Genomic DNA, 10,251 nt, shown 5'->3' with positions numbered 1-10,251 from the left:
TTTCTGCATGTGCTATTCTCGTCTCTAGGTTTAAGAGAGTTCTGTTGCTCCCAACTACCACCTTGCACTACAAGCAGAAAAGAAGTGCCATGACATGCATGACCCCTGGAAGTGATGTCCTTGGGTCTCAGGCCAAGTGGTTGGGATCCTCAGTTGGGGGGTCTTCTCTTTCCAACCTGTGTGGATCCAGATGGGATGAGATCAGCACGGATTCCACTTGGCTTGTGATACCACCTAAGGCACACTCCACTCTGCCTTCCTCTTCTGAAGCCTGCTTACCACCTCCACGATTTCCTGGATACTCTGTCCAAAGCCAGGAAGGACCTATGGTGCTCTGTCCTTGGACCATCTGTCTGCTGGATGCTTGAATCCTAGGACATTTTTTGTGCTTCCTTGTTCTGTGTCCAGAATGGCATGCAAGGGACTGCGAGACTTTGAGAGAGAGTTTGCTGAGTCTGATAGGTTTCTTGAGGTCTTGTTCCGGGTCTCCTATTCTCAGGTGGGAGGCGTTGCAGGAGTAGAGCTTCGAGGCATGACCTTGATTCAAGGATCTGGAGGACGACTGTAGCCCACAGCTCCTTCGGAGTGGGCAGAGCTCCGGGAGCAGAGGAAGAGGTATTTAAGGGCAGGGGTCCCAGCCCTACGGCTGGCATTTGCTGAAGCTTGCACTTGCTCTGGAGCGGTCCTGACTATATTCTCCAGCATGAGGACTCCTGGCATCGAATCCTTAGGAGCATGGAAGCTGGAAGCAATGTGGATAGCAGCTGTGTGCTGCGGGAATCCCGCCGCAGGAAGACCGTTTGGCAGGCCTGGCAAAATCAGGCCCTCCTAACAGCTTTCAGCAAGAACCAATACCCGAGCTTCTGGGACAGGCAGGAACTGGCCAGGCAAATACAGCTCCCTGCGTCCCGCATCCGAGTGTGGTTTCAGAACCGAAGAAGTCGCACTGGAGAGGTGAGGCACGGCCCAAAGCGGTCGAGCAGAGACTCCATTCCGCTAGCCTCCCAACAGCTCGAGGAAGTGTTTGGCTCCAGGTCACAGGGTAGCAGCATGCCCTCGGACAGCAGAAGGCCTCGCACTCGACTCAACTTGCAACAGCTCAGGATTCTAGTGCAAGCCTTTGAGAGGAACCCGTTGCCAGGCTTTGCTACCAGGGAGCAGCAGGGCCAGAGGACAGGTTTGTCTGAGGACACGATCCACATATGGTTTCAGAACAGAAGATGGAGGCAAGCCCTCGCTCCAGATCAAGATGTGCCTGCTTCACAAGTGGAGATTGTGGCAACTGGAGGACTCAGTGGCAGGGATGAGGCAGTACAGGACAACCTGTTACCGATGGCTGCTGCAGGAGGTGTGGGCATGGAGAACTCGAGCTCCAGCGACCAGCCCCACTTCCACAAAAAGTCTCAGCATCCCCAAGTGGCACTGCCCGAAGGACGAGGCCAATCACAGACAGCCACTCAAGCATACGAGGCAGGACCTCTGGAACTCCTCCTTGATAAACTGCTGGAATAAGACCAAGTGGAGGGTGACAGGCCATTCCCTGTGGATCTGGATGGAAATTCTCGTGGCAAGGAGCACGTGGGTGTCCAGGAAACCATCTTGCAACTGGCTGCCACAGACTGTGTTTCCAAGGAATCCTCGAGTTATAGCGACCCAACCAATTTCTCCAGAGAGTCTCAGCTACCACAATGGGCACAGCCTGAAGGACAAGGCCAAGAACAGGCTCTCACTCAGGGATGCAACACGGGACCTCTTGAACTCTTCCTGGATCAACTGCTGATGGAAGTTCGAGTGGAGACGCTCTCCCCAGGCCCTGTACATCTGGAAGGTGGAGGGAAGCAAATGGATGCAACACCTGAGCTGCCTCTCTCTCAAGAAGAATATGAGGCTCTGCTGGATATTCTCTGAGTCCCAGCCTGGAAGCTCCTATCCAGAAGACACCTGCAATCTACATGAGAATGTAGACAACCCAAAAAGTATATGCATCAAAACCCCTATTACAGTGGCTGCTTTGGATGGTGGGCATATTGCTTATTAGAAGGAGGAAATGCACGTGCGTTTTCCATGTGGAGTGCATTAGTGAGGGTCCTGAGACGAGGAAATGAGCTCTGAGAATGGGATTCTACTGAAGGGGCAGAGGGCAAGATCACCAGGGACTCCTAAAACAACAAGGAGGCCTAATGAAAAGCCCAACTGACAGAGCACACCATTGGACTGGCTCCATCAGACTCCAGGAAATCTCATGGGTCACCAGGTATAGGCTACACATCTCAGGACACTAAACCAGGAAGGAGTTATGAAGACTTCTAACTTGGGACTAAGAACTGCTGCTCTTCTTACCAGTGCCTTATGCTTAGCTGTGAGATGACTAACAAACCACCCATTCTATATGTACTCCTAGCACATTTGTTTAGTTTACTTTTGTTTTACTTTTTCTTGCTTTGTTCTACTTCCCATTGCGTTCAATAAAGATTTGCATTGTTTGTTTGTTTGTTTGCTTGCTTCCTTGCTTGTGTGTTTGTAAAGGTGGTTGAATTGGCTGTTTGGTTTAGGCATGAGCTTTCCCATTCAAACGGTGGTAAGACTTGGAAGGCAGTGAGGCGGGATGAGAGGTCTGAAAGGGAAATAACAAGGAAAGCTGATCAGTGTTCAATGCAGACATGGCAGTGTTTTTAAAGCAAACAAGCAGGGAAAATGTCAACTTAAAGAAGAATGTGTGTAAGGCCACAAAACTGTAAATAAACATCATCCTGGAAATGGAGTGCAACCAAAGTATCGTGAACAATTCATTCCAGGATTGACACTGATTCAATCAGATAAGCCGAATACCTTCCTCCTCCCACAGTGAGGTATTTCCCACACTCTCCCCTATCTGTCTTTTAACCTTGAGTTTCCCAAGCCTAGCACGGCCCTGCATTCCCTAATGTGAGGTCCCACTGAACCCACATGAAGACTGCAATTGCCTAGAGGTAGGCAGTTGGTTTTGGGTGCATGCAGCCACATTTCCTCAAGGAGCATAGGGCTTATACAGTTCTTTCAGCACAAGTATTGGGTCTTTTGTTCCACATTCACAGGTCAGACTTGCTGGCCGGGTTTTTGTGTATGCTTGTGTGTGTGTATGTGTGTATGTGTGTGTGTGTGTATGTGTGTGTGTTATTTGTATTTGTGTTATATGTGTGGTGTGTGTTTGCATGTGAGTGTGTGAGTGTCTGTGTGTGTGCTTGTGTTGTGTGTGTTATTTGTATTTGTGTTATTTGTGTGTATGTGTGTATGTTTGTGTGTGTCTGTGTGTGTGCTTTGTTGTGTGTGTGGTATTTCTATTTGTGTTATTTGTATGGGTATGTGTGTGTGTTTGCATGTGTGTGTGTGTGTGTGTGTGTGTCTGTGTGTCTGTGTGTGTTTGTGCCTGTTTTTGCATGGACCATGTTAATTGTGAGAATTCCTGAAAATCTGGCTCAACTGTTCTGACAGGAAATGCATGAATGTGCGTTCCCGAATCTCTACATGAACTATTGTGGGTTTTGGCCTATTTGCCTATGTAAAAGACTTTCTTTCTGCATGTGCTATATTCTTCCCTTGCTTTAATAGAGTTCTGTTGCTCCCAACTACCAGCTAGCCCTACAAGCATGAAAGAAGTGCCATGATTTGCATGACTCATGGAAGTGATGTCCTTGGGTCTCAGGACAAGTGGTTGGGATCCTCAGTTGGGGGGTCTTCTCTTTCCAACCTGTGTGGATCCAGATGGGATGAGATCAGCACGGATTCCACTTGGCTAGTGATACCACCTAAGGCACACTCCACTCTGCCTTCCTCTTCTGAAGCCTGCTTACCACCTCCACGATTTCCTGGATACTCTGCCCAAATACAGGAAGGACCTATGGTGCTCCCTCCTTGGACGATCTGTCTGCTGGATTGTTGATTCCTAGGACGTTTTTTGTGCTTCCTTGTTCTGTGTCCAGAATGGCATGCAAGGGACTGCGAGACTTTGGGAGATACTTTGCTGAGTCTGATAGGTTTCTTGAGGTCTTGTTCCGGGTCTCCTATTCTCAGGTGGGAGGCGTGGCAGGTGTAAAGCATCGTGGCATGACCTTGATTCAAGGGTCTGCAGTACGACTGTAGCCCACCGCGCCTTTCGAGTGGGAAGAGCTCCGGGAGCAGAGGCAGAGGTATTTACGGGCAGGGGACCCAGCCCTACGGCTGGCATTTGCTGAAGCTTGAGCTTGCTCTGGAGCGGTCCTGACTATATTCTCCAGCTTGAGGATTCCTGGCATCGAATCCTTAGGAGCATGGAAGCTGGAAGCAATGTGGATAGCAGCTGTGTGCTGCGGGAATCCCGGCGCAGGAAGACGGTTTGGCAGGCCTGGCAAAAGAAGGCCCTGCTATTAGCTGTCAGCAAGAACCAATACACGAGCTTCTGGGACAGGCAGGAACTGGCCAGGCAAATATTGCTCCCTGCGTCCCGCATCCGAGTGTGGTTTCAGAACCGAAGAAGTCGCACTGGAGAGGTGAGGCACGGCCCAAAGCGGTCCAGCAGAGCCTGCATTCCGCTAGCCTCCCAACAGCTCGAGGAAGGGTTTGGCTCCAGGTCACAAGGTAGCAGCATGCCCTCGGACATCAGAAGGCCTCGCACTCGACTCAACTTGCAACAGCGCAGGATGCTAGTGCAAGCCTTTGAGAGGAACCCGTTGCCAGGCTTTGCTACCAGGGAGCAGCTGGGCCAGAGGACAGGTTTTTCTGAGGACACGATCCACAAATGGTTTCAGAACAGAAGAGCGGGGCAAGCCCGCGCTCCAGATCAAGATGTGCCTGCTTCACAAGTGCAGGATGTGGCAACTGGAGGTCTCAGTGGCAGGGATGAGATAGAACCGGACAACCTGTTACCGATTGCTGCTGCAGGAGGTGTTGGCATGGAGAACTCGAGCTCCAGCGACCAGCCCCACTTCCACAAAGAGTCCCAGCAACCCCAATTGGCACTGTCCGAAGGACGAGGCCAATCACAGACAGCGACTCAAGCATACGAGGCAGGACCTCTGGAACTCCTCCTTGATGAACTGCTGGAAGGAGACCAAGTGGAGGGTGACAGGCCATTCCCTGTGGATCTGGATGGAAATTCTGGTGGCAAGGAGCACGAGGGTGTCCAGGAAACCATCTTGCAACTGGCTGCCACGGACTGTGTTTCCAAGGAATCCTCGAGTTATAGGGACCCAACCAGTTTCTCCAGAGAGTCTCAGCTACCACTATGGGCACAGCCTGAAGGACAAGGCCAAGCACAGGCTCTCACTCAGGGATGCAACACGGGCCACCCGGAACACTTCCTAGTTCAACTGCTGATGGACGTTTGAGTGGAGAGGCACTCCCCAGGCCCTGTACATCTGGAAGGTGCAGGGCAGCAAATGGATGCAACAACTGAGCTGCCTCTCTCTCAAGAAGAATATGAGGCTCTGCTGGATATTCTCGATTCCTAGCCTGGAAGCTCCTATCCAGAATACACCTGCAGTCCACACTTGAGAATGTAGACAGCCCAAAAAGTATATGCATCAAAACCCCTATTACAGTGGCTGATTTCGATGCAAAGCATCTTGCTTACTAGAAGGAGGAAATGCACGTGGGTTTTCCATGTGGAGTGCCTACCTGAGGGCTTTGAGACGAGGAAATGGGCTCTCAGGATGCGAATCTTCTGAAGGGGCAGAAGGCAAGATCACCAGGGACTCCTAAAACAACAAGGAGGCCTAATGAAAAGCCCAACTGACAGAACACAACATTGGACTGGCTCCATCAGACTCCAGGAAATCTCATGGGTCACCAGGTATAGGCTACACATCTCAGGACACTATACCAGGAAGGAGTTATGAAGACTTCTTCCTTGGGACTAAGAACTGTTGCTCTTCTTACCAATGCCTTATGCTTAGCTGTGAGATGACTAACAATCCACCCATTCTATATGTACTCCTGGCACATTTGTTTAGTTTACTTTTGTTTTGTTTTGTCTTGCACTGTTCTACTTACCATTGTATTCAATAAAGATTTGCATTGTTGGTTTGTTTGCTTGCTTACTTGTTTGCTTGTGTGTTTGTATGGGTGGTTAAAAGGCTGTTTGGTTTAGGCATGAGCTTTCCAATTGAAAGGGTGGTGAGACTTCTGAAGGCAGTGAGGCGGGATGAGAGGTCTGAAAGGGAAATAACAAGGAAAGCTGATCAGTGTTCAATGCAGACATGGCAGTGTTTGCTAAAGCAAACAAGCGGGGAAAATGTCAACTTAAAGAAGAATGTGTGTAAGGCCACAAATCTGTAAATAAACATCATCCTGGAAATGGAGTGCAACCAAAGTATCGTGAACAATTCATTCCAGGATTGACACTGATTCAATCAGACAAGCCGAATACCTTCCTCCTCCCACAGTGAGGTGTTTCCCACAATCTCCCGTATCCGTCTTTTAACCTTGAGTTTCCCAAGCCTAGCACGGCCCTGCATTCCCTAATGTGAGGTCCCTCTGAACCCACCTGAAGACTGCAATTGCCTAGAGGTAGGCAGTTGGCCTTGGGTGCATGCAGCCACATTTCCTCAAGGAGCATAGGGCTTATACAATTCTTTCAACACAGGTTTTCGGTCTTTTGTTCCACATTCACAGGTCAGACTTGCTGGCTGGGTTTTTGTGTACGCTTGTGTGTGTGTATGTGTTAGTGTGTGTGTTTGTGTGTGTGTGTGTATGTGTGTGTGTTATTTGTATTTGTGTTATATGTGTGTGTGTTTGCATGTTTGTGTGTGAGTGCCTGTGTGTGTGCTTGTGTTGTGTGTTTTATTTGTATTTGTGTTATTTGTGTGTGTATGTGTGTATGTTTGTGTGTGTCTGTGTGTGTGCTTTGTTGTGTGTGTGGTATTTCTATTTGTGTTATTTGTATGGGTATGTGTGTGTGTGTGTCTGTGTGTGTGCTTTGTTGTGTGTGTGGTATTTCTATTTGTGTTATTTGTATGGGTATGTGTGTGTGTTTGCGTGTGTGTGTGTGTGTGTGTGTCTGTGTGTCTGTGTGTGTTTGTGCCTGTTTTTGCATGGACCATGTTAATTGTGAGAATTCCTGAAAATCTGGCTCAACTCTTCTGACAGGAAATGCATGAATGTGCGTTCCCGAATCTCTACATGAACTATTGTGGTTTTTGGGCTATTTGCCTATGTAAAAGACTTTCTTTCTGCATGTGCTATATTCTTCCCTCGGTTTAATAGAGTTCTGTTGCTCCCAACTACCAGCTAGCCCTACAAGCATGAAAGAAGTGCCATGACTTGCATGACTCCTGGAAGTGATGTCCTTGGGTCTCAGGACAAGTGGTTGGGATCCTCAGTTGGGGGGTCTTCTCTTTCCAACCTGTGTGGATCCAGATGGGATGAGATCAGCACGGATTCCACTTCGCTAGTGATATCACCTAAGGCACACTTCACTCTGCCTTCCTCTTCTGAAGCCTGCTTACCACCTCCACGATTTCCTGAATACTCTGCCCAAAGCCAGGAAGGACCTATGGTGCTCCCTCCTTGGACGATCTGTCTGCTGGATGGTTGATTCCTAGGACATTTTTTGTGCTTCCTTGTTCTGTGTCCAGAATGGCATGCAAGGGACTGCGAGACTTTGGGAGAGACTTTGCTGAGTCTGATAGGTTTCTTGAGGTCTTGTTCCGGGTCTCCTGTTCTCAGGTGGGAGGCATGGCAGGTGTAAGGGGTCGTGGCATGACCTTGATTCAAGGGTCTGGAGTACGACTGTAGCCCACGGCTCCTTTTGAGTGGGCAGAGCTTCGGGTGCTGAGGCAAAGGTATTTACGGGCAGGGGTCCCAGCTCTAAGGGTGGCATTTGCAGAAGCTTGCGCTTGATCTGGAGCGGTCCTGACTATATTCTCCAGCTTTAGGTCTCCTGGCATCGAATCCTTAGGAGCATGGAAGCTGGAAGCAATGTGGATAACAGCTGTATGCTGGGGGAATCCCGGCGCAGGAAGACGGTTTGGCAGGCCTGGCAAAAGAAGGCCCTGCTATCAGCTTTAGGCAAGAACCAATACCCGAGCTCTGGGACAGGCAGGAACTGGCCAGGCAAATACAGCTCCCTTCGTCCCGCATCCGAGTGTGGTTTCAGAACCGAAGGAGTCGCACTGGAGAGGTGAGGCACGGCCCAAAGCGGTCCAGCAGAGCCTGCATTCCGCTAGCCTCCCAACAGCTCGAGGAAGGGTTTGGCTCCAGGTCACAAGGTAGCACCATGCCCTCGGACATCAGAAGGCCTCGCACTCGACTCAACTTGCAACAGCGCAGGATGCTAGTGCAAGCCTTTGAGAGGAACCCGTTGCCAGGCTTTGCTACCAGGGAGCAGCTGGGCCAGAGGACAGGTTTTTCTGAGGACACGATCCACAAATGGTTTCAGAACAGAAGAGCGGGGCAAGCCCGCGCTCCAGATCAAGATGTGCCTGCTTCACAAGTGCAGGATGTGGCAACTGGAGGTCTCAGTGGCAGGGATGAGATAGAACCGGACAACCTGTTACCGATTGCTGCTGCAGGAGGTGTTGGCATGGAGAACTCGAGCTCCAGCGACCAGCCCCACTTCCACAAAGAGTCCCAGCAACCCCAATTGGCACTGTCCGAAGGACGAGGCCAATCACAGACAGCGACTCAAGCATACGAGGCAGGACCTCTGGAACTCCTCCTTGATGAACTGCTGGAAGGAGACCAAGTGGAGGGTGACAGGCCATTCCCTGTGGATCTGGATGGAAATTCTGGTGGCAAGGAGCACGAGGGTGTCCAGGAAACCATCTTGCAACTGGCTGCCACGGACTGTGTTTCCAAGGAATCCTCGAGTTATAGGGACCCAACCAGTTTCTCCAGAGAGTCTCAGCTACCACTATGGGCACAGCCTGAAGGACAAGGCCAAGCACAGGCTCTCACTCAGGGATGCAACACGGGCCACCCGGAACACTTCCTAGTTCAACTGCTGATGGACGTTTGAGTGGAGAGGCACTCCCCAGGCCCTGTACATCTGGAAGGTGCAGGGCAGCAAATGGATGCAACAACTGAGCTGCCTCTCTCTCAAGAAGAATATGAGGCTCTGCTGGATATTCTCGATTCCTAGCCTGGAAGCTCCTATCCAGAATACACCTGCAGTCCACACTTGAGAATGTAGACAGCCCAAAAAGTATATGCATCAAAACCCCTATTACAGTGGCTGATTTCGATGCAAAGCATCTTGCTTACTAGAAGGAGGAAATGCACGTGGGTTTTCCATGTGGAGTGCCTACCTGAGGGCTTTGAGACGAGGAAATGGGCTCTCAGGATGCGAATCTTCTGAAGGGGCAGAAGGCAAGATCACCAGGGACTCCTAAAACAACAAGGAGGCCTAATGAAAAGCCCAACTGACAGAACACAACATTGGACTGGCTCCATCAGACTCCAGGAAATCTCATGGGTCACCAGGTATAGGCTACACATCTCAGGACACTATACCAGGAAGGAGTTATGAAGACTTCTTCCTTGGGACTAAGAACTGTTGCTCTTCTTACCAATGCCTTATGCTTAGCTGTGAGATGACTAACAATCCACCCATTCTATATGTACTCCTGGCACATTTGTTTAGTTTACTTTTGTTTTGTTTTGTCTTGCATTGTTCTACTTACCATTGTATTCAATAAAGATTTGCATTGTTGGTTTGTTTGCTTGCTTACTTGTTTGCTTGTGTGTTTGTATGGGTGGTTAAAAGGCTGTTTGGTTTAGGCATGAGCTTTCCAATTGAAAGGGTGGTGAGACTTCTGAAGGCAGTGAGGCGGGATGAGAGGTCTGAAAGGGAAATAACAAGGAAAGCTGATCAGTGTTCAATGCAGACATGGCAGTGTTTGCTAAAGCAAACAAGCGGGGAAAATGTCAACTTAAAGAAGAATGTGTGTAAGGCCACAAATCTGTAAATAAACATCATCCTGGAAATGGAGTGCAACCAAAGTATCGTGAACAATTCATTCCAGGATTGACACTGATTCAATCAGACAAGCCGAATACCTTCCTCCTCCCACAGTGAGGTGTTTCCCACAATCTCCCGTATCCGTCTTTTAACCTTGAGTTTCCCAAGCCTAGCACGGCCCTGCATTCCCTAATGTGAGGTCCCTCTGAACCCACCTGAAGACTGCAATTGCCTAGAGGTAGGCAGTTGGCCTTGGGTGCATGCAGCCACATTTCCTCAAGGAGCATAGGGCTTATACAATTCTTTCAACACAGGTTTTCGGTCTTTTGTTCCACATT

The sequence above is a fragment of the Rattus norvegicus genome, chromosome 20 (genome assembly GCF_021556685.1).
Source record: "Rattus norvegicus strain SHRSP/BbbUtx chromosome 20, alternate assembly SHRSP_T2T, whole genome shotgun sequence".
In the NCBI taxonomy this organism is placed as follows: domain Eukaryota; kingdom Metazoa; phylum Chordata; class Mammalia; order Rodentia; family Muridae; genus Rattus; species Rattus norvegicus.
Note: the sequence above shows the minus strand (reverse complement) of the source record.